The 21,115-nt window shown below is 34.9% G+C and overlaps 2 pseudogenes across 2 annotated transcripts; both read right to left on the reverse strand.

Moving 5' to 3' along the window:
• Positions 1 to 4,029: 4,029 nt before the first annotated feature.
• On the reverse strand, positions 4,030 to 6,513 carry LOC104609180 (L-type lectin-domain containing receptor kinase IX.1 pseudogene; annotated as a pseudogene). The gene has a single exon (XR_016079165.1). The product of XR_016079165.1 is annotated as an L-type lectin-domain containing receptor kinase IX.1 pseudogene (transcript).
• A 7,464-nt stretch (positions 6,514 to 13,977) lies between these two features.
• On the reverse strand, positions 13,978 to 16,352 carry LOC104609181 (L-type lectin-domain containing receptor kinase IX.1 pseudogene; annotated as a pseudogene). The gene has a single exon (XR_016079634.1). The product of XR_016079634.1 is annotated as an L-type lectin-domain containing receptor kinase IX.1 pseudogene (transcript).
• Positions 16,353 to 21,115: the final 4,763 nt, after the last annotated feature.

Consider the following 21,115-nt stretch of genomic DNA (forward strand, 5'->3'; position numbering starts at 1 on the left):
GAAAGCCCGTGCAAACAGACTTACCAAATTTGACCTTAGTCAATAAAACATAACAAATACACAAGTCACAATAATGCTACTTCCATCGACTTTGAAGTCAATGAAGCATGACAAATACACAACATACAATAATGTCATTATAACCGTGCGTAAGACCACAAAATGTCATTACCGTGGCCCCCCAGTGCAATTTTCGGTGGAGAGATGGATATATAGGGCGAAAAAATAAGAAGGGAAATGACCCTTATGCCCCTACTAAGTGATAGTACAATAATAGATTAAAATAAAAAGGATATAATTAGCCAAACAGACCCTAATAAACGTAATCAATTATTTTAACACCTTCAACACTCCCCCTCAAGTTGGAGCATAGATGTCAATCATGCCCAATTTGTCACACAAATCATTATTTTGCACATGATGAAGGGTATACACTTCAATGTGTTTCATCTTATCATGGAGGACTGGATTAGCTGCAATGTTGATAGCAGCCTTATTATCACAATAAAGTGACATAGGGTTGCTAACTGTAAAACCCAGTTCTCATAACAGATTTCTTATCCACATGATTTCAGCAACTCCCTGAGACATAGCTCTATATTCTGCTTTAGCACTAGACCTAGCCACCACACTTTTCTTCTTATTTCTCAATGTGACTAGGTTTTCCCCTACAAAGGCACAATATCCACTGTTACACTTTCGGACATCAACTGCCCCTACCCAATCAGCATCAGTATATACCTCCACTATTAAATGTCCAGGTTTTTGGAATAGTAAACCAGCTCCAGTAAACCTCTTGAGGTATCTGAGGATCCTCTCTGCAGCTTCAAGGTGACTTGTCTTAAGATTGTGCATGAATTGACTAAGGACACCCACTGCATAAGCAATATCAAGCCTGGTCATAGACAAATACAAGAGTCTCCCTACAAGTTTCTGAAACTTTTTCACGTCTTTTAAGAACTTTCCCTGATTGTCTCATAGATGATGGTTAGATTCAATCGGTGAGTCAATTGGTCTCACCCCTAGCTTGCTTGTATCTTCTGGTAGATCTAGTACATATTTCTGTTGGGAAATAAAAATGCCATTGTGAGAGCGGGCAACTTCAATTCCAAGGAAATAACGTAAGGGGCCTAAATCTTTCACCTCAAATTGAGTGGCTAAGAACTTTTATAGTCTATGTATTTCAGCCTCCCAATCTCATGTGATCATTATGTCATCCACATACACAATTAGAGATGCAATTTTCCCTTCGCCTTTCTTTACAAATAGTGTATGACTGATTGACATTGCTTGAACCCCATCTACTGCACTGCTGAGTGGAACTTATTAAACCAAGCCCAAGGAGATTGTTTTAGCCCATATAAAGATTTTTTTAACTTGCACAATTTTTGTTCACTGCCTTTAGCACAAAAACCTGGAGGTTGGTTCATGTACACTTCCACTTCTAAGTCACCATTCAAAAAAGCTTTTTTAATGTCCAATTGGTGAAGTTCCCAGTCAAGATTTGCCGCTAGTGAAAGGGGAATTCTGATAGAGTTCATCTTGGCTACTAGGGCAAAAGTCTCTGCATAGTCCACTCCATATACTTGTGTAAAACCTTTTGCCACTAGTCTGACCTTGTACCTTTTAATAGTTCCATTAGCCTTGCGTTTCACTATAAACACCCACTTGCACCCCATGTTTCACTATAAACACCCACTTGCACCCCATTAGTTCATTTCCTTCAGGAAGATCCACCAACTCCAAGTGCCATTTTTGTATAATGCATTAATCTCTTATTTCATTGCATCTATTCATTCAGGTTTGGATAAAGCTTATTCCACATTCTTAGAAATGGGGATACTATCAATATAGGAGATGATTGCACGATATGAAGATGAAATATGATTATAGGACACAAAGTGAGAGATAGGATGGTTAGTGGTACAAGATCTAACACCCTTTCTCTGAGCAATAGGAACATCAAGATCATTAGTGACAGGAGAATCAACAATGAGAGAAGCAGGCATATCAATAGAAGCAAGTATGTTTGGCTGATGGGAATGGATTAACCTCCGGTGAAGCCAATGATGTTGGTTGCATAGTGTCAAGTTCCATGACTCTTGAACTCTGTTAGATTTTGTGGCGGCTAAGAAAAACGCGGAATGGAGGAGGGTTAGGTAGAGGAGGTAATTGAGTATGAGCATGTTTTTCCTCAACCCTACTCTCCCCCTAAGGAAAAACCGAGAAGAAAGATTGATTTTCAAAGAAGGACACATCTATTGAGACATAGTACTTACGAGAGACGAAATCATAGCAATGGTACCCCTTTTGAAATAGAGGGTAACCAAGGAAGACATAAGGAATAGCACGAGGATCAAGTTTACCCCGAGTAGGTGACAAGTTATGAACAAAGCAACGACATCCCAAAACATGCATTAGAATGGGGACAACGGAATTGTAGTAAACAAAAACTGATGTGGGGCCTTATACTCTAGTAACCGAGAGGGCATACGGTTGATGATGTACATAGCACATAGAAGAACATCCATCCAAAAGTGCTTTAGAATATTCATATGAATAACAAGCAACGGGCTACTTCAAGAAGATGACAATTTTTTCTTTCTGCAACGCCATTTTGTTGAGGTGTCTTAACATAAGAGTTTCATTGAAGTGATCCACTCGAAGCAAAGAATTCTATGAGATCACTATGGAAGTATTCCTTTGCATTGTTCGACTGGAAAATATGGATTTCAGCTTGGAACTGAGTGAAGATGATGCGTTGAAATCTTTCGCAATTTTAGGCACTTCCTCTCTAGATCGCATAGGGTAAACCTAGGTGTATCTAGAGTAATTATCGATCAAGGTAATGAAGTACTTATATCCAACCTCAGTAGGTAGAGTAACAGGGTCCCAAACATCAGAATAAACAATATGAAACGGAAATTGGGATCTTTTATTTCTTAAAGGAAAAGAGCTTCTACAATGTTTACTCAATTGACATGTCTGACACTGCAACTGACTCACTGACAAAGACTCAAACAACTTCGGAAACATAACTTTTAACGAATAAAAAGAAAGATTATCAAGACGATTATGTCATAAATAGGCTTGACTCTCACTAGACGAATTAAAAAATTCTGTCGCCACAGTACCAACTTTATTCTCCAACACGTAGAGGCCATCTACCATACTTCCTCTATCAATCGTCTTCCCCGAGGCCAAATCCTAAAACACACATGAAGACGAATAGAGCCTGAGGTTTGAGATTGAGTTTTGCACTTTTAGGGTAGGGCCTAGGTTGACCTTTAACCTGACCCAATCCCGCCCAAATTGCACTCCTAATGCAAAGAAGACCTAGTGAATATAAGTTTCCATACGACAGAAAATTTAGGCACAACGTACACAGCATCATGCACAGGATCATTCAAATTTTAGCAAATGCTCAATTCTAGCCCACCCAAGTTGGCAGCCTTAGGGGGTGTTAATACTCTTAAGTTTGTTCATTTATCTATAGAGGCATTGTATATACAACTTGTTGATTTTTATTTCAATTAATTGCATTAGTAGTAGGACGGTAGGAGACCTGTCTCTTGCCAACAAGGTTTACCGTCACATGAAGGGTTCTGATTTCACTGGGGTTATTACTTGCATTTGGACAGTTCAAATGCATACAAAATAATACAAAAATATAAGGTTCTACATATTTGCGTTTGTACTCTTTTCAAATGAGCCTTGGGAACGAAAAACATTGAAGAAGAAGAGGGGAGAGAGAAAAAGAGGGTTTGTACTTGGGAGAAAGAGATCATTTTAAAATGAAAATGAACTAGTTTTGCGATCCAGTCACTGCCGTTAAATGTTGAATTGGACGAAATGCACTACATCGCGAAAAACTATTGGAGGGTACATGTAAGTGGTGGAGTGAAGGGTCCACCTGATATAAGCTCCCTCAACCTGGCCGGACAAACACCCTTAGGCTGTGTTATTTTCTTTTAATAATCCTTTACAACAATCCTAGTCAACCTTGCAACATGAATAATTGGAAAACTATAAAAAAAAAAAAACATAATTTATTTTCATTAACATATAATAAAAGAGCCACATACACTTATATAGACAAAGGAAAGCATAGAAAGAAAATTACAGAAAATTAATGACAATACAACAAAAATTAAGATTTCAGCTTAGCGTGGGTACAAGAGAGATGCAGTAGAAGAATTATTAGAAAACACAGCATCGGATGATGAATTTGAAGAATCACGCACACTAAATTGAGGGACACAATAAATGGGTACCGGCATCTTAGGTGGGAGATTGGGTAATGGAGCTTGGAAACTAAGAACCTGCATCGCCTGCTTTATGGAGGGTCGAAGGTTGGAATCTGGATGAGCACACCATAGCCCAACAACCATCAAACACTCCAATTGCTTTTCATCAAAACCCATATTTGTAAGTCTAGGATCTATTCCTTCAACAAGCATTTCTCTTCCGTAGAGCTCCCATACCCATTCTATCAACCTTACCTTATTTGTTTCTAGCCATGGTTCAACAGGCCGCCTTCCACAAGCAATTTCCAAAGCAACAATTCCAAAGCTATAGACATCTGACTCCTTGCTGGATTTCCCAGTTGCAACACATTCGGGAGCCATGTAACCCATGGTGCCAGCTAACACAGTTGTTTGTGCTTGTTGGCCATGGTCTACGAGTCTAGCCAACCCGAAATCTCCAAGTTTCGCATTAAAACTGGAGTCTAACATCACATTGCTTGATTTAATATCTCTATGCATGACACATTGTTCCCACTCTTCATGCAAATAGAGCAATGCAGAGGCCAAGCCAAGAGCGATATTGTACCTTAGCTGCCATGTCAATGATTCCTTCTGTCCGAAGAGATGGGAATCGAGACTCCCATTGGTCATGAACTCGTACACAAGGAGGAACTCATTTCGCTGGTGACACCAACCCACAAGTTGGACCAAATTTTTGTGCCGTAATCGACTAATGATCTTCACCTCAGACATATACTCCTTTATCCCTTGTTGAGACCGTTTGGAGACCCTCTTGATGGCCACTTCCAAGTTGACATCACTCAGAAAACCTCTATAAACACCTCCAAAGCCTCCTTCTCCAAGCTTCCGTTCCGCATCGAAGTTATTTGTTGCCCGAGACAATTCACCAAACAAGAACCTTTTAGGACCGGCTCCCTTTTCGAATTCATCATTCATAGAATCATCATCAAAAAGTGCATCCTCCATTTCTTCTGTATCCCCCTTCGTCTTCATACGAATGATAAACCATGTCATGCCCAACAAACCCATCAAGCTCCCCGCACCAACAAGCAGTCCAACGAGCAAAGTCGAATTTGCCCCCCCGTTGCGCAACGTGGAGGTGGAATTACTTCCCGTAGTTGACTTGAGTCCATCCTTCCCCACTGTGGAATTGGACACCTCTACCTCCAAACTCGAATTGAACTCCCAGTAACGAAGCTCATGTTGTTCCGTGCACCCACCAGTAGCAGCAGAGAACCCAGTAAGCACCCATTCTGGCAAGATGTCACGCATATCAATTGTATGCGAAAGGTCAGGGGTACTAGATGCAGGCTTTTTGTCATATGTCAAGAACACACTCAGATTATGTGTACTAGAATTATAGGTAATCCGAGCATCGATTGTACTTCCATTGTTGTTAATAGTACTGTTCCAGCTAGCAGTTGCCACAGACTCCACAGAGTGAACATCAATACCTACATGATTGTATGGCGGATCCCAATTTGTGTTATAATAAGTGTCGAACTCCACTGCAATGAGTTGATTTTCTGTTCTATTGTCGCACCATCCATCGGCGGCGAAACGGTTGTTACTGACAAGACCAAGACAGTTACCTGCTTCACTTTGATAGGCCAAATCATTACTCGGCGTGAGGAGGAAGAAAGCGAACCCATCACCGGTGCAGTTTGAAGTCGATGCAATGGTAATCATGAAACGGGTGGTGAAGTCTGCCAGGTTTGTTGTCTGTTTGTCCCAGATGCGCACTAAATCTTTATATGCAGCTCGACCTCCGAGACTCGGTTGGTCAACGGTCAGTGTAACCCCATTTCCGTTGAAGGATGCATTGCCATCCAACTTTAAGATGTTTCGGGACTTATTGTCAGAACCGGAAAAAATGAAGTATAATGAACCTGAAGAAGGGATTAGCAATAAAAAGGAAATGAAGAAAAATTGAAATAAAACCAAACGAAGCTTTGGGGCTTGGAGAAGCAAACTTCTTAGATAGCAGAGAGCCATTATCCGAAGCCTGCTTGTTTAGAAGCTTTAGATAGAGGTCACCGAGAAATGACCCCTTTACTGTTGATATATAAATATCAACGTTGACCCGACCACGTACTCTGCACGCCCATTAAAATGTTTCCAGATGCAATTAATTTAGGGAGAAGTACCGATCAGCCCAGTTCAGAGTTTACTAGCCACGAAGTACACGCGGAATGCTTCTGACTGTGAATTGATTGCAAATTCATGGGCAGAATGTGATTTAAAGGGGGAAGAGGGTTAATTGTAGGGGGTGGCTGGAATTCAGAATTCTGCATCGTATGTATTCATACTTTTTTCATTAATTTATCGAGAAAAAGACAGATTCAATGCAGATTTCTGATGCAGATCTATAAATATTTAAAATGGTAATAATTCATGCATTAATATTTCTTATAAATTAACATTAATTCTGATATCTACTCCAACAGTATTTTATATCTATAAATTTTGACTTTGGACTGAACCGTCTTTTTCCCATAATTGACTATTGCATTTGATAATTAAAGTCCTTTTTAAGTGTCACTATCCCAAAGCATATGATACCATGGATTTGGAGATCTCAGGTTTTGACTTGGTAGTTAAGGGGTGGGATGACAGTAACAATTGAGGAAATGGAGTTGTAGTGGTGATGGGTGCACTATGGGCCTCAATTGTAACCACGGGTGGAGATTGTTCAAGGGAGGCATGAGGTTAAGGTAAAGTAGAAACAGGGAAATTTAACATTGGGTCCACTGGGGGGAGCAGGCATAGTGGGGGCTAAATGAGGAGGTGGAGGCCCACAATTAGTGAATGGAAATTCTGATATGATTTATGAAAACTTACGTGTGCCTGGAGGCATACTATTTTGCAGTGGGGTATGTGAAGGCATTTAAAGCCACGATAGTGAGGGTTATAACCTGATGGAGGGTGATTTGACCCGATCTCGTAGCACGGGTACACGTAGGTGGTGGGTTTGTGAAGGCATACTATTTAAGTTTAAATATTTTGAACAAACAAACTAAACCGAAATAGACCAATATTGATATAACCCGAGTTGGTGGGTTTTCTCTAGTGGTCAATCAGTTTCGAGTGACAAACTACAGACTTAACCAGATCGATTTGGTTGGCGAAACATCTTGCAACTGAACTAAACCAATCATTGAACACTCCTAATTTCAACTAAATTTATAGTCTAATCTCAAATAAATAACAATAGTTTAATCTCCAATAATTATTACAAATTTATATCAAATGTACACAATCATTGAAAATAAATTTATAATGAAAATATAATAGATATATAATAAAAGCAAAATAATTACAAAAATATAATAAATCAATCAATAAATAGTGTAATCTTAAAAAATAGTTTAATATCTAATAAGTATTAATCTATAAATTATAAAAAAATATATAATTAGTAAAAATAAACTTATAACAAAAATACAATAAATATGAAAAATTAAATTTCAAAAGTTAAATTATAGATGCTTAATATCCAATAATTATTGATAATCTTCTATTAAATAACAAAAATAAAAATACATTTGTAAATAATTATTGAAAGCATATTTATAATGAATATACACTATTATTATAAAATTTTTACTAATAAATATAACTTTGTTGATAGTTATTTTCTATAACTATTAATTGATATAAGTGAAATTAGTTATTTACAATATTACTTAGTCATTGAAATAATATTTTTATTTTAATATTTAAAATATTAATTATTTATTGAATCTAATAATCAATAAACTTATAATTGTACTATTATTACATAATTCATTATTAATTTTGTAAAATATTAAATTATTATCAATATGAACATTGCGAATTCTGTTATAATTATTTTTCTACTTTAAGAATTTTTTAAATTTTTTACATAATTTTGTTATTTTAACTATTTAAAATTTTGTCATGTTTAATATTTTGTTATTTAAATATTTATATAAAATGTATAATATTTAAAAATTTTCATTATTTGAATTTATTTATTTTAATGTTATTATGTAATATTAAATATTTTGTTATATTACTTAGCTATTTTTAATGTTTTATATTTGAGATTTTTAGTTATTGAAATATTTAAATAATGTTTTATTTTTTAATGTTAAAGTTTTATTATTTGAATGACATTTAAATTGAATAATTCATTAAATTATAATTTATATTGTTACTACATAATTTCATGATGCATTTTGTAAAAATATTGAATTATTAATAATATGAACATTATTAAATCTTTTAACGTTTTTCATGCATTGGTGAACTGTTTCCCCCTATGGTTGATTGATGTACATCCTACATGGTGCTTACCTGTCAGCACATACATACCAAACAACATAGTATTGCTCACTGGCCATGTGGCAGAAGCATTTTTTTGTGTAAAACGGGTCTTGGAAGAATGGGCGTTTTTTCTTGAAAATCGGTTTCAAAAGTGCCTACGTTTCCAAACATGATGTTATTATATAATTTCGTTATAACATTTAAATAGTTCTGAATTTTTTTAATTGAAACTTTCTTTAGATAGATATAGATAAAAAGTGGGGGCGAGGATAAATAGGAATTAGAGATAGTTTAGGAAAGAATTTGTTTACTAAATTAGAGATAAATAGGAGTTAGAGATAATTTAGAAGATAAATAGGAACTACGACGATTTAAGAGGAAGTGGGGGAAAGTGGTGCCAATTAGCTAAACATTAGAAAAACAAATCCCTCTTTCTTTATGATTGTTAAAAATAATTAAACATATATGATTTATTTATTGATTTAATTAGTAATTATGTAAATATAAAAAAATTAAAAAAGAGAATTTGGAGCAAGGAAAAATATGATAACGTGAACAAACCAATTAATGTATATATAGATAAGGATCCAAATTATAATAAAATTGATCTCTTCGACGAAAATTAGTAGATGGGGGAGAAAAAGACAAGTAGAAGAGAGACCGACAAACTTGGAATTGTATATTTTATTACCTCAACTTATCCTTATGAGCAACCGACCAACTCCAGTCTATCTTTAATACCCGTCCAGCTGCCATCCTACACTGTCAACTACTCTCTATCCATTTGATGAAAATTTTTAAAGAAGAAAAGAAAGTGAAAAGACAAAAAGCAATTAATGAAAGTTAGAATTAAAAGAAAGAAAAAAACAAAAACAAAAAAAAAAATTCATGGAAAATTCTAAGTTCAAAATAATTGGAGGTTTGCCAGATATTCAACCCGACCTATCTAATTCAATTGGGCTTCATTATTGACAAGCAACCAGCCAACTAACGATTGTATCATTTTCTTTAGTTGTTACTCGTCGTTTGTGATCATTGTATATGCATCTTTATCAGCTATTACACATCTTCTGTCATTTCTCTACATTGCTACCTAGTCAAGATGGGTTCCATGAAAGCTTTGCGAAGATGGAAGGAAAATTCTAAGTTCAAAATAATTGGAGGTTTAACAGATATTCAACCCGACCTATCTAATCAATTGGGCTTCATTATTGACAAGCAACCAGCCAACTAACGATTGTATCATCTGCTTTAGTTATTACTCGTCGTTTGTGGTCATTGTATATGCATCTTTATCAGCTATTACACATCTTCTGTCATTTCTCTACATTGCTACCTAGTCAAGATGGGTTCCATGAAAGCTTTGCGAAGATGGAAGGAAAATTCTAAGTTCAAAATAATTGGAGGTTTGCCAAATTCGAATATTCAACCCGACCTATCTAATCAATTGGGCTTCATTATTGACAAGCAACCAGATTCGAATATATGGATGCTTTTAATATTCATGTTTTAAATTTATAGGTACCTTGAACTTTTAGAAATATTCACTTCAATCCAATTCTACTAAAACTGACATTACAATAACAGTAAAATTACAAAAAATGTCAATGTTTAAGTTGGTTTTCAAATTTTCACCTTCAATCTACCTAATTTAAATCATATATGCTGAATTTGAAAGCATAACTTAAACCTTTTTACTATTTTATTGTCCTTTGTTTTACTCCTTCCATCTTAAATAATCTCTGCTTTTTTTCACCAAACCCAAAAAGCATTTCAATGGAAGGCTAAAAGCAGTGAAAAAAAAAGAAAATTTGAATACTTTAACATTAAAAAATAAAACATTATTTAAGTATTTCTAAAAAAAAGAAAATTTTAAGGGAGCAGGACTCAAAAGCATATTTCTAAAAGCTTTAGGATACTAAAATGTCCCACTTGAGAGTTCAGGCCTTTAAGTGGATAATCATTCCCGGTTTCTTCTCTCTTGGGAATGTGAATTCCATTGTAGTTGATTTTCATTCCAGTTCTGATCTACATCTCAACCAAACAGATGGGGGAGAAAACCATTAGCATTTCAATGTCAAGGGATGCCAATTTTGATTCTTACTAATCAATGGGGCCCTTAGTGTGACAATTGGAGTTAGAGTTATAGTTGCAGGTGATGGTGCATGTCCTATAAATGAACTTAGGTTGCTTGCGTTTTTCTCATAAATTTTTCTTTTGCTTACTTTATTTTCATGATGTAACATAAGACATAGCAAATCAAAGAAAGAGTAATTAGGATTTTCAAAAACTTAGCTCTGCAGCATGACGTTACATTTTAACAGACACGGATAGATAATAGGTGAGGTTTAAGTCTTTTACAATTATTATTCATGTCCCCACTTAGAAAGATGAGAAAATAAAACAGACATATCGCTTTGTGAAACTCACTGGAATTTTCCTTAGCTTCTATATGTCCTTACCATGTGCGTAGGTTAAAAGTCCTTTTGTTTTTCAGTTTTAAGGGTGAAAGTTAACAAGTCAATGTTAACTTTATATAAGGAATTTTGTGGATATGAAAAAACATAATTTATTCAATATTTAAAATTCAAATTAGTGAAAGTTTATTCAGTCAATGGAATTGAAAATTGGGGCGATTTATGACAAAAAAAAAAAAAAAAAAAAACATTGAAATAAATGATTCAGCAAGGAAGCCAAACTTAGTGGTTTAAATGCTAAATCTATCAGTAAAAAATATGAACATCAAATGACCCTAAAGATATCTTGTGTAGAAAATAGTCTTAGTATCAATGATTCTATATATTTATTTGAAGTATTTAACCATCATGTACATTATTAATTTCATTCTCAGACTATTGAAGCTTCAACAGCAAAGCACCATGTTAAGATGCATGTTGTAAATGGCTAATGCAACATCTTTACGACCATTGGCATGATAAAGCATTAAGTTACCATTGAAAGAGCTATAGGCGCATTTTTTCTTCCCTCCAAAAAAACCAGTTGTAATATGTATTTGCAGGTTCATTCATATCTTAGGGTTTGTTTGGCTTGTGGGTATAAGGGTCTAGAATTGGAATTAGAATGCCCATCTAATTCTAATTGTTTGGACAGGTAGAACTATAATCCCGATCTCATTCTTACTAAAATGGTATTCCCCCATTTGAGGGAATAATCATTCCCAGCTTCTCCCTCCTCTGAGAATAAGAATCCCATTGTAGATGATTTTCCATTCTGGTTTTGATCTACATTGGAGCCAAACAGATGGAGGAATAGACCATTAAGATATCAATGTAGAGAGATTTCAATTCTGATTCTGACTAATCAAATGGGCCCTTAGAGTGATAGTTGGAATTAGAGTGATAGTTGTAGTTGATGGTGTCCTAGAATTAAGATTAGATTGCTTGGGTCTTTCTCGTAAAGTTTTCTTTGATTTATTGTATTTTCATGATGTCACATAAGACAACAAATCAAAGAAAGGATATAATTAGGATTTTCAAAAACTTAGTTACGCAGCATGATATTACATTTTAACAGACAGACATAAAAGAAGGTTTTTGTCTGCTGGCATCATCCCAATAGAACTATAGAAGTCAAGTCCAACTCGAAAAGTAAAGATATGTTTTATTATTTAGGTAGAAAGTCCAACTTGGCGTCATCCCTTAGTGTGACCATTGGAATTAGAGTTATAGTTGCAGGTGATGGTGTCCTACAAATAAACTTGGGTAGGCTTGGGTTGAGAATTTGTTAAAATTTGGAAGAGGTCCAATTAAAAGACTTAATTAGCATATTTGAAGAAAATAGAACACAAAAAGGTCTTTTGACAAAATCGAATAGAATGGCCTTTCTAAAGGATTTTCTTTATATTTAGTTAAATATTTCAATTATTTAATAAAGTGCTTCTTCCTCCTGTGATTTAACTTAGATATTGCAATATTGAATATAATCCTACAAAGAGTTTATATTACAGATTAATCCCTGAAGCCAAAAAGGAAAAAAAAAAAAAAAAAAAAAAAAAGAAGATTAAACCCAAATAAGCAGAAAAACAAGTATGGAGCATAAAGTGAAGGTCTAGTCCATGAGCCTTTGGTCATCTTTGTTAGTTCAATTTTTGAAATTGTTGTTTTAAATTAGTTATTGATCTTATGTTAAGCACATTTTTGGCTATATAAAACCAAATAAGTTTGAAGCTCAATAACTAAATAAGGAAAAGAAATTTATTTTTCTACTATTTTATATTTAAAGAACTAGAAATATATAAAAACTTTGGGGAATCAATATTATTTCATTTTTTCCTTACAAATACATTTTAAAAAAATGGCACATGGATCGCACGGGTCACAGCTAGTTTAGCTAAGAAACAGAAACTTGTAAATTACGATTCAACAAGGATTTGAATAATGTCACCTTGTACAAGGTTGATTTAACACACTTTGCAAATTGAGGTAGAACCTACCCCTAATGTAGCTTTCAAGATGATGGTTCAATGTTGCGATGAAGAGACCAAATTAACCACTGACATTGATGTTGTGGGTTGGTGTTGTTTGATGGAAAGCTAAGGCAAACTCAATCAGTCATGGACAGTAGAAAAGTGAGAGAGAGAAAGAGAGAGAGGGGCAGGAAGACAATGAAAAAACGAAAGAGGAGAGGAAAAGGCCCTAATTTGCACTTGATTTATTAGTAGTAATGGCTATACCTATAGCAGAAATTTTAAATGACTATTTCTATACAATATTATCTTAAAATTCCACTCCGGTTCAATTTTACATAGATTTGGATGGAGTGGAGTTTTACGTCGATAATCAATGTAAAACTTGATTAGGTCTAAAGTTTTACATCGATAATTGATATAAAAACTACATCGATTTTATTGATGTAAAACTTTACACTCTTCCATCCATCGCTATTTTCAAAAAACAACGGTCACTTTCATGGTTCGATGTAGAACACCATCGATGTATTTTTACACCGATAATATTTTACACTGATTCCAAATGCAGCCTTATAGTGACATTCGCCCTATAGCCACTTTCTCAACTGCTGCTATTTCCCAAATTTGTAGTATATGAACACCAAGTTATCGACTTGTTAGACCGAGCAACCAACAATGATATTGTGGCTTTGTTCCTTGCTTAATGAGTTGGATGTTCAATTGCTTACACTGCCTTTGATTTGGTGTGATAATGTCAGTGTTGTTTGCTTCACTAAGGCAGTCGATATGTTTCATCCTTGTCTCTTTGCATCTATGTTGATAACACTTATCTATTGTATTCTAGTATTCTATTATAACACTTACAAGAGCCATGCATTATAAATACAACAGCCAAATAAACGTCTAACTCACTGGGTTTTCTCATATTCTTATTGTCATTATACCAGATGATGTTTAAAACAACATTTGAATATGTCAATTGTCAGGTAAGTAAGCACAAAATACAAGCCATTTATTTTTTCAGATAAAGAGCATATACACTCGGGGAGGAAAACAATAGAAAAAAAAAAAAAAAGACAACTTACATTGTTTTATTCCAAAACCACATACATGCACCCAAGGAAAAGAAAAGAAATAAACCGATTGAAAACATACAACATAGGGTTCCAACTTAGCGTGGATACAAGATTGATGTAGTGGAAATATCAGCAAAAGAATAATTATTAGCAGATGGTGGATTCGAGACATTATGCATATCCAGTGTAGCCGCATAATTGGTAGGCACAGGCATCTTAGGTGGGAGAGTGGGTAGTGGAGCTTCAAAACTAAGAACCAGCATCACTTGCTTTATGGAGGGTCGGAGGTTGGAATCTGGATGAGCACACCATAGCCCAACAACCATCAAACACTTCAATTGCTTTTCATCAAAACCCATATTTGTAAGTCTAGGATCTATTCCTTCAACAAGCATTTCTCTTCCGTAGAGCTCCCATACCCATTCTATCAACCTTACCTTATTTGTTTCTAGCCATGGTTCAATAGGCCGCCTTCCACAAGCAATTTCCAAAGCAACAATTCCAAAGCTGTACACATCTGACTCCTTGCTAGATTTCCCAGTTGCAACACATTCGGGAGCCATGTAACCCATGGTGCCAGCTAACACAGTTGTTTGTGCTCGTTGGCCATGGTCTACAAGTCTAGCTAACCCAAAATCTCCAAGTTTTGCATTGAAGTTTGCATCTAACATCACATTACTGGATTTAATATCTCTATGTACGATGCATTGTTCCCACTCTTCATGCAAATAAAACAACGCAGAGGCCAGTCCAAGAGCTATCTTGTATCTTACCTCCCATCCCAATGGTTCCTTCTGTCCAAACAGATGGGAATCAAGACTCCCGTTGGGCATGAACTCGTATACGAGGAGCAGCTCCTTTCGTTGGTGGCACCAACCCACAAGTTGGACTAAGTTTTTGTGCCGTACTTGACTAATGATCTTCACCTCGGACATGTATTCCTTTATCCCTTGTTTAGACCTTTGAGAGATCCTCTTGACTGCAATTTCCATATTTAGATCACTCAGAAAACCTTTATAAACCCCTCCGAACCCTCCCTCTCCAAGCTTTCGGCCCTCTGCAAAGTTATTTGTTGCACGAACCAACTCACCATACAAGAACCTTTTTGGTCCGATTCCCCTTTCAAATTCTTCATTAATGGAATTGCCAAAGACCATATCTTCCTCCTCTTCTTCTTCTTCTTCTCTTTGCCTTTTCCTCTTGATCCACAGGATGAAAGAAATCACACCCAAGCCACTCATACTTGCCCCAACAACCACTCCAACCACCATTTTTGTCTTCCAATTCGTTCCCCCACTCGAATCAGACGACTCTACTTGTAAACTCGAATAAAAATACCAGGAGCGAACCACATGAAGCTCACCTGTTCGACCTGTGGAACCAGAGAACCCAACCATAACCCATTCCGGTAGGTAATTCTTCAGATCAACTTTAAAAGAGAGGCTAGAAGTTGGATTGTCAGCGTAGGTCCAGGAAACACTCAAGTTTTTTGTACTAGAGTTATAGCTAATATTAGCTATAGTCATTTTCCCATCCTCGAAGCTAGTACTAGTCCAGTTAGCAGTTGCTACTGATCTAGCTGAGTTGATGTCAATACCTACATGATAGGGTATAAAGCTCCAATTGTCTTCTGAGGGTACTGGGTCCCATTCATTTCCATAAGTATCAAACTCCACGGCAACAACTTGATTTTCTAAAGGGTCGAGTTCGCTGTATTGTTTAAAAATACCCATATTGCAGCATTTAGAAGGCAAGGCGGAACCATTGGGAGCGAGGAAGAAGGCCATTCCATCAGCATATCTTTCGTCATTTAATGAATCAATGTAAAAAGAGAATTGAGTGGTGAAGTCTGTGAGCGTTCCTGTTTCCTTGTTCCAGAGACGCACCGGGTCTCTGTATGTAGCTCGGCCACTACTCCATTCGATTTCGTTGAGTTGGATGTCTTGGCTGGCTGAGATCTTTGCATCGCGTTCCAAGTTTATTGAATCTCGTGCTTTATCATCGAAGCTGGAAAAGTTAAAGGAAATTGGATTTGAAAAGGGGATTAGCAACATGAAGAAGATGAAGATCTGAAACAGAGCAGAAGAAATTTCCGAGAATTGGAGACACAAGTTTCTTGAATAGGGGAGAGCCATATTGTTGAGAAAGAGTGTTATACATATTAGTTTACATATATATAACCTTTTTTTGGTGAAATGTTCACATATATTAGCTCTGTTACATAAAATATACTCGTATCATTGGGCCACTGTGTGTATAAACTATATTTTAAAATGCAGTTGAATATATCAGCTACTCACTTTTTTTCCCATTCCCTTTAGATTTGCACTTCAAAAAAAAAAAAAATCCCTTTGGAATTTGGTGGTTTTTTATTATAAATACAGCTTTACTCTCCTAGCTCCAAACCCCCCCTTCCTAATTCTCTCTCTCTCTCTTTTAATCCACATCATTTTTTAAACATCGATCAAGAGAAAAATAATCTATACATTCTCCAATGAGTCTTGGGATAAGAGATAATTAAATGCTTCTTTTATTTTTCTTTATTCTATTTTGGAAATTTGTCTAAAATTCACCATAACTTTTCAGCATTTCTATTAAACGCAGTGACTTTTTTAAAGTTTATTTAAAATGTATTAAATGATAGATTTTGAAAAACTATTAAAAAATTGTGTATTTTTCATTATAAATTATAGAAAATTATTAAAGATAAATTAATATAATGTTGGAAAAAGGATATTACTGATTAGTATATATTAGATATAAAAAAGTAAAAATATAGAAAATACAAAATATTTGTTCTCTGATTGTCTGTTTTACTTTTATTTCTATTTTTGTTATCTTGATTTCTTTTTGCTTTATTTTTTGTTATCATGTTTTAAAAGTTCGCATATTGAATTATCGCATTTTATAGTTTGGGAACCAAAGTGAAAATAAACCCAATATACAAGGTACTAATCGGGAATTTTCCCTTGATCATATTAGACTTGGATGTTAAAACTTGTATCTGTTTTGTAATTGAAACCAATGCTGATTTGACCCATTCAATATAATAAAAATCAAAGTCCGATTACATGTAGTCATTGTAATGTAATGATACATATATATATAACAATGTTATATATAATATTTTTTATCTTTTATTGATAGTAAAGCGGGGCTGGACTACATCTAAATCGGACCCACCCAATTTCTGCCCTAATCATGGTGTTTTATATTTTATTATTAATTTCATCAATTTGCTTAAGAATTAAATATATACGGTTTCAAAAATTAATTACATGTATTTTTTTAAGGTGGCCAACATGAAGCTCTCTTAGTAGGTATTGTTTGGGTTGGATGCCGTTTTTTAGAAAACGGTGTCACATCAGCGTTATATCAGAAATTCATTTTTTGAGAAACGCCTACTATTTGGTAAGCTATTTTTCCGAAAAATGTTTTTTTTCAGATAACACATTGGAAATTAAGAAAATCTAAGAAAATGTTTTTTTTTTTTGAAAAAATAATATGCTTGTGCAGCACCATTTTCTGAGAAAACGTCTCTCAGGAAACAGCATCGATCCCAAAAACCGCCTTAATAAAACGTTTAGGGCTGTTTATAGTTATGATAATTTTTCCTGTAATTTCAAATTTACCCTTTGAATCTGAAAATACTGTTCATCTTCTTCAAACCTCTGAACCGAAAGCCTAGACTATTTCAATTTTCAAATGCTGATTCTGAACCAAATACCTGTTTCTTTCTATTGCAAATGTTGTTTCTGGACCAAATACCAGTTTCACTGGCTGATCTAGCGATCCAACTGTCCATGTGACGAAGAAAGAAAGAAGGCCAAGAAGTTGATAAAGAATGTAGAAGAGTTGAGAATTCGTCCCAGAGAGACATATATAGTTCATGCAGATGCAGTCTTAACTTGTTTGAAGTTTCTAACGCTTGCGTTTGCTGATGGAACTGTTCAAGAGTACTATTTGCTTCCAAGAAGTATGCCAAACACTAGAGACATCTTGGTGAAACTACAGCTCGGTGTTGGATTCTTGTCATCCCTTTTGTTCACCATCTTGCCCTGACCGAAGCCGAACTCACTGAACCGAAAACATTGCTTGAGAAGTCTGAACAACCACCACAATTAATGGAGGGTAGAAAAACTGAAAAAGAACTTGGGCTACGGGTAAAGCAACAACTAGTATAATATTTCCCTACAATCAATTGGGGCTTCGGATTAGCATGAACACTTTGAAACATTTGATAAAGTTTTTTCTTTTTTTTTTACATTGCTTGTAACTTGTAAATGATAGAAATGGATGAAAGTCGTTAATGGTATGGTCTAATTTGTTGGGAACAAGAGGATCATTACTTCATTGATAAGGGTTGTTATCTATTGGTCATTTCTCGTCATATGAAAATCAGAAATTGAGAGTAGTGCATTTAGGCTATGTTTGGTTTGAAGGAAATTAAAAATCCTTTCCATACTTTTTTCCTTCATATCAAACACAGCCTTAGTGTTGATCCAGAGCCCCTGAACTTCATTTTCTTACTTAAGACTGCTCATACCAGTAGATGCCGTAGGAACTTCATGTGGGGCACTGCATGGTTTACGTGAAACCCACTTACCAGGTAGTAGGGACATAGAGATGTGCATAATTTTTTTATAATTCTTTTATTTTCTATGTTTGTCCTTTATTTTTATCTATGTTTTGAGTTTTAAATTTATGGGTGGTTCTAAAATTTCTACCCCATTTCATAATCAACTATAAAAATAATTCTTGTTTATGATAAATGTATAATATTTGAGATATATCATTTTTTTATGATTTTTTTTGTATTTTTTATTTTTATTATTTAATTTTGATATCATTGGTTGACCCATTTTATCCACACATTTGGACCTTTGACCCGCCATTTAGATGGAAATAAGTATTGTTTTCAAAAGTTAGCTTTATTTATTTTTTGTTACATTTTCATCATTGATAAAAGTAATAATCATTTATTACAATTATTTCTGTGATTACAATAAAAAGAGACCAAATTCAAATAGTCAAGAAAATAATCCAAAAGCCATGGGGAGATATTCCTACTTTTTATAATAGTATAGATGGATGGATAGATAAATGATTTGATGTCTATCTATACTAAGGGCAAATTGTCAAAAACAGTAGAGATATATTTAGTCAATTTCCTAAACCTTAAGGGCAGTTTAAAAAATTTGCCCTTTATTAATTTGCTGTATTTAATACTTAGCCCTACATCTGTGTTCATAGCAGATTTCAAGTCAATTCTAGACCATTCAGGCCATATATATTTTGGGGCTACCTAATATTAATATTAATATATAAAAGGTTGGACCTTGATACCAGAAAATCTTGTAATAATAAATAAACCAATATCATAAAAGTGGTAATCAATCAGCTGTTTTATTTATTAATTAATTAATTTATTTATTTATTTAATTCACCCAGAGATGTAGGGGCTTTGATTATCATGTCTTTCCAAAAAATCATCTGCCAAAAGTGTCCCAAGTAAATGGGGCCGGCAACATGAATCATGTTTTGCCTTTCTATTTAATACCATTTATCCATTGTTTGTCCTAGCATTAGTACGAGACAAATCAGGATCTATGTCATTATTCATTAGAGTTTAGGGTCTGTTTGGTTTTTAGTCGGAATCAGAATCGAAATGGTCCATTCCCATAGTTTGTTTGGTTCAGACAGAAATGGGAATGGGAATTAAAATCAGCAGGAATGAGATTTCATTCCCAAAAAAGGGGCAGGGAATAGTCATTCTTTCAAATGGGAGAATGTCATTCCAACAAAAATGGGAATGAGATTCTGATTCCGCCCAACCAAATAGTTGGAATCGAAATAGCCTATTTCAATTCTGATTCCAAACCCCTATTCCAGCAAACCAAACGAACCCTTAATGTAAGACAAACTCGGACTGATAGAGTTTTTAATATGCCGTTCAATTGCTGCATCCGTTTATTATGAGACCTGTTTAATAAATTAATGCATCTTTCTATTATTAACCCACTACAATAAAGTTGCTTTTTTAAAGCCCAATAAAGCACAAAGCAGTCGCGTTTGATAAAAGATGACATCTCCAAGATACAAAGCTTTTCCAAGATAATTTCGATTCAAAGATCAGCCACAAACAAAATATCTACAATACCCTCCATATTCACCCACCAATTATTCCTGTGACTTTTTAGGTTATGTTTGGTTTGAAGGAAAAAGTAGGGAAAGGAAGAGAAAGATATGAAAACTTATATGTATATTTGTAAAGGTTTTCTCTGACTTTCTCTTCCTTTCCCTATTTTTTTTCCTTCAAACCAAACACAACCTTAATTTTAAACCACCAAACGTGATACACGATCTAACATCCAACCTGATTATATTATTATATTATTGGACTTTGGATACGATAGTACTTGCTTCTGTCCAGTAATCCGATCCAATGCTGATTTGACCCATCAATATGTAATGTAATGAAGTATATTAATAGTAAAGCAAGCAGAACCGAACTAAATCCGAATCCGACCCGATTGCTACCTTAATCATGGCAGGCCTTATATATTTTATTATTAATTTCACCAATTTGTTTAACCCTATCTTTCCATGAAATTGGAGGATATGTTGACCTCTGAGTTTGACAAGTCAAGGAAAAGAGAAATAACCACCTCCTACATGGCGACTGGCGAGTCTAGAAAGAAAGAACACAAGAAAAAGAAGTGTTATCTTTTAATGTGTTATCTCACACTCCATGAAAAGATGTCTTTGAGTTCTTGACTTCACCATTTCTTCCTCTTCAGGACTTCTCTATATAAACGCCTTATTGTGTTGAACAACTCAACTTCTGCACATCAACTCATTCAAAATTGCCACCCTCCCACTAAAAATGCCCATACCCATTTGTACTATCCACTTCCGCTTCCAGATTCACTACTCAGAACCTTGCAAATATCAAAATTAACCATTCTCTCTCTCTCTAGATCTCTTTCTCTCACAGAGGTTATCTTTGTTATTTTATACATATAAAACATGGCAAATGCTCCTAAGAAGGA

This window comes from Nelumbo nucifera, chromosome 8 (assembly GCF_055504915.1).
Source record: "Nelumbo nucifera cultivar China Antique chromosome 8, China Antique-T2T, whole genome shotgun sequence".
NCBI lineage: Eukaryota > Viridiplantae > Streptophyta > Magnoliopsida > Proteales > Nelumbonaceae > Nelumbo > Nelumbo nucifera.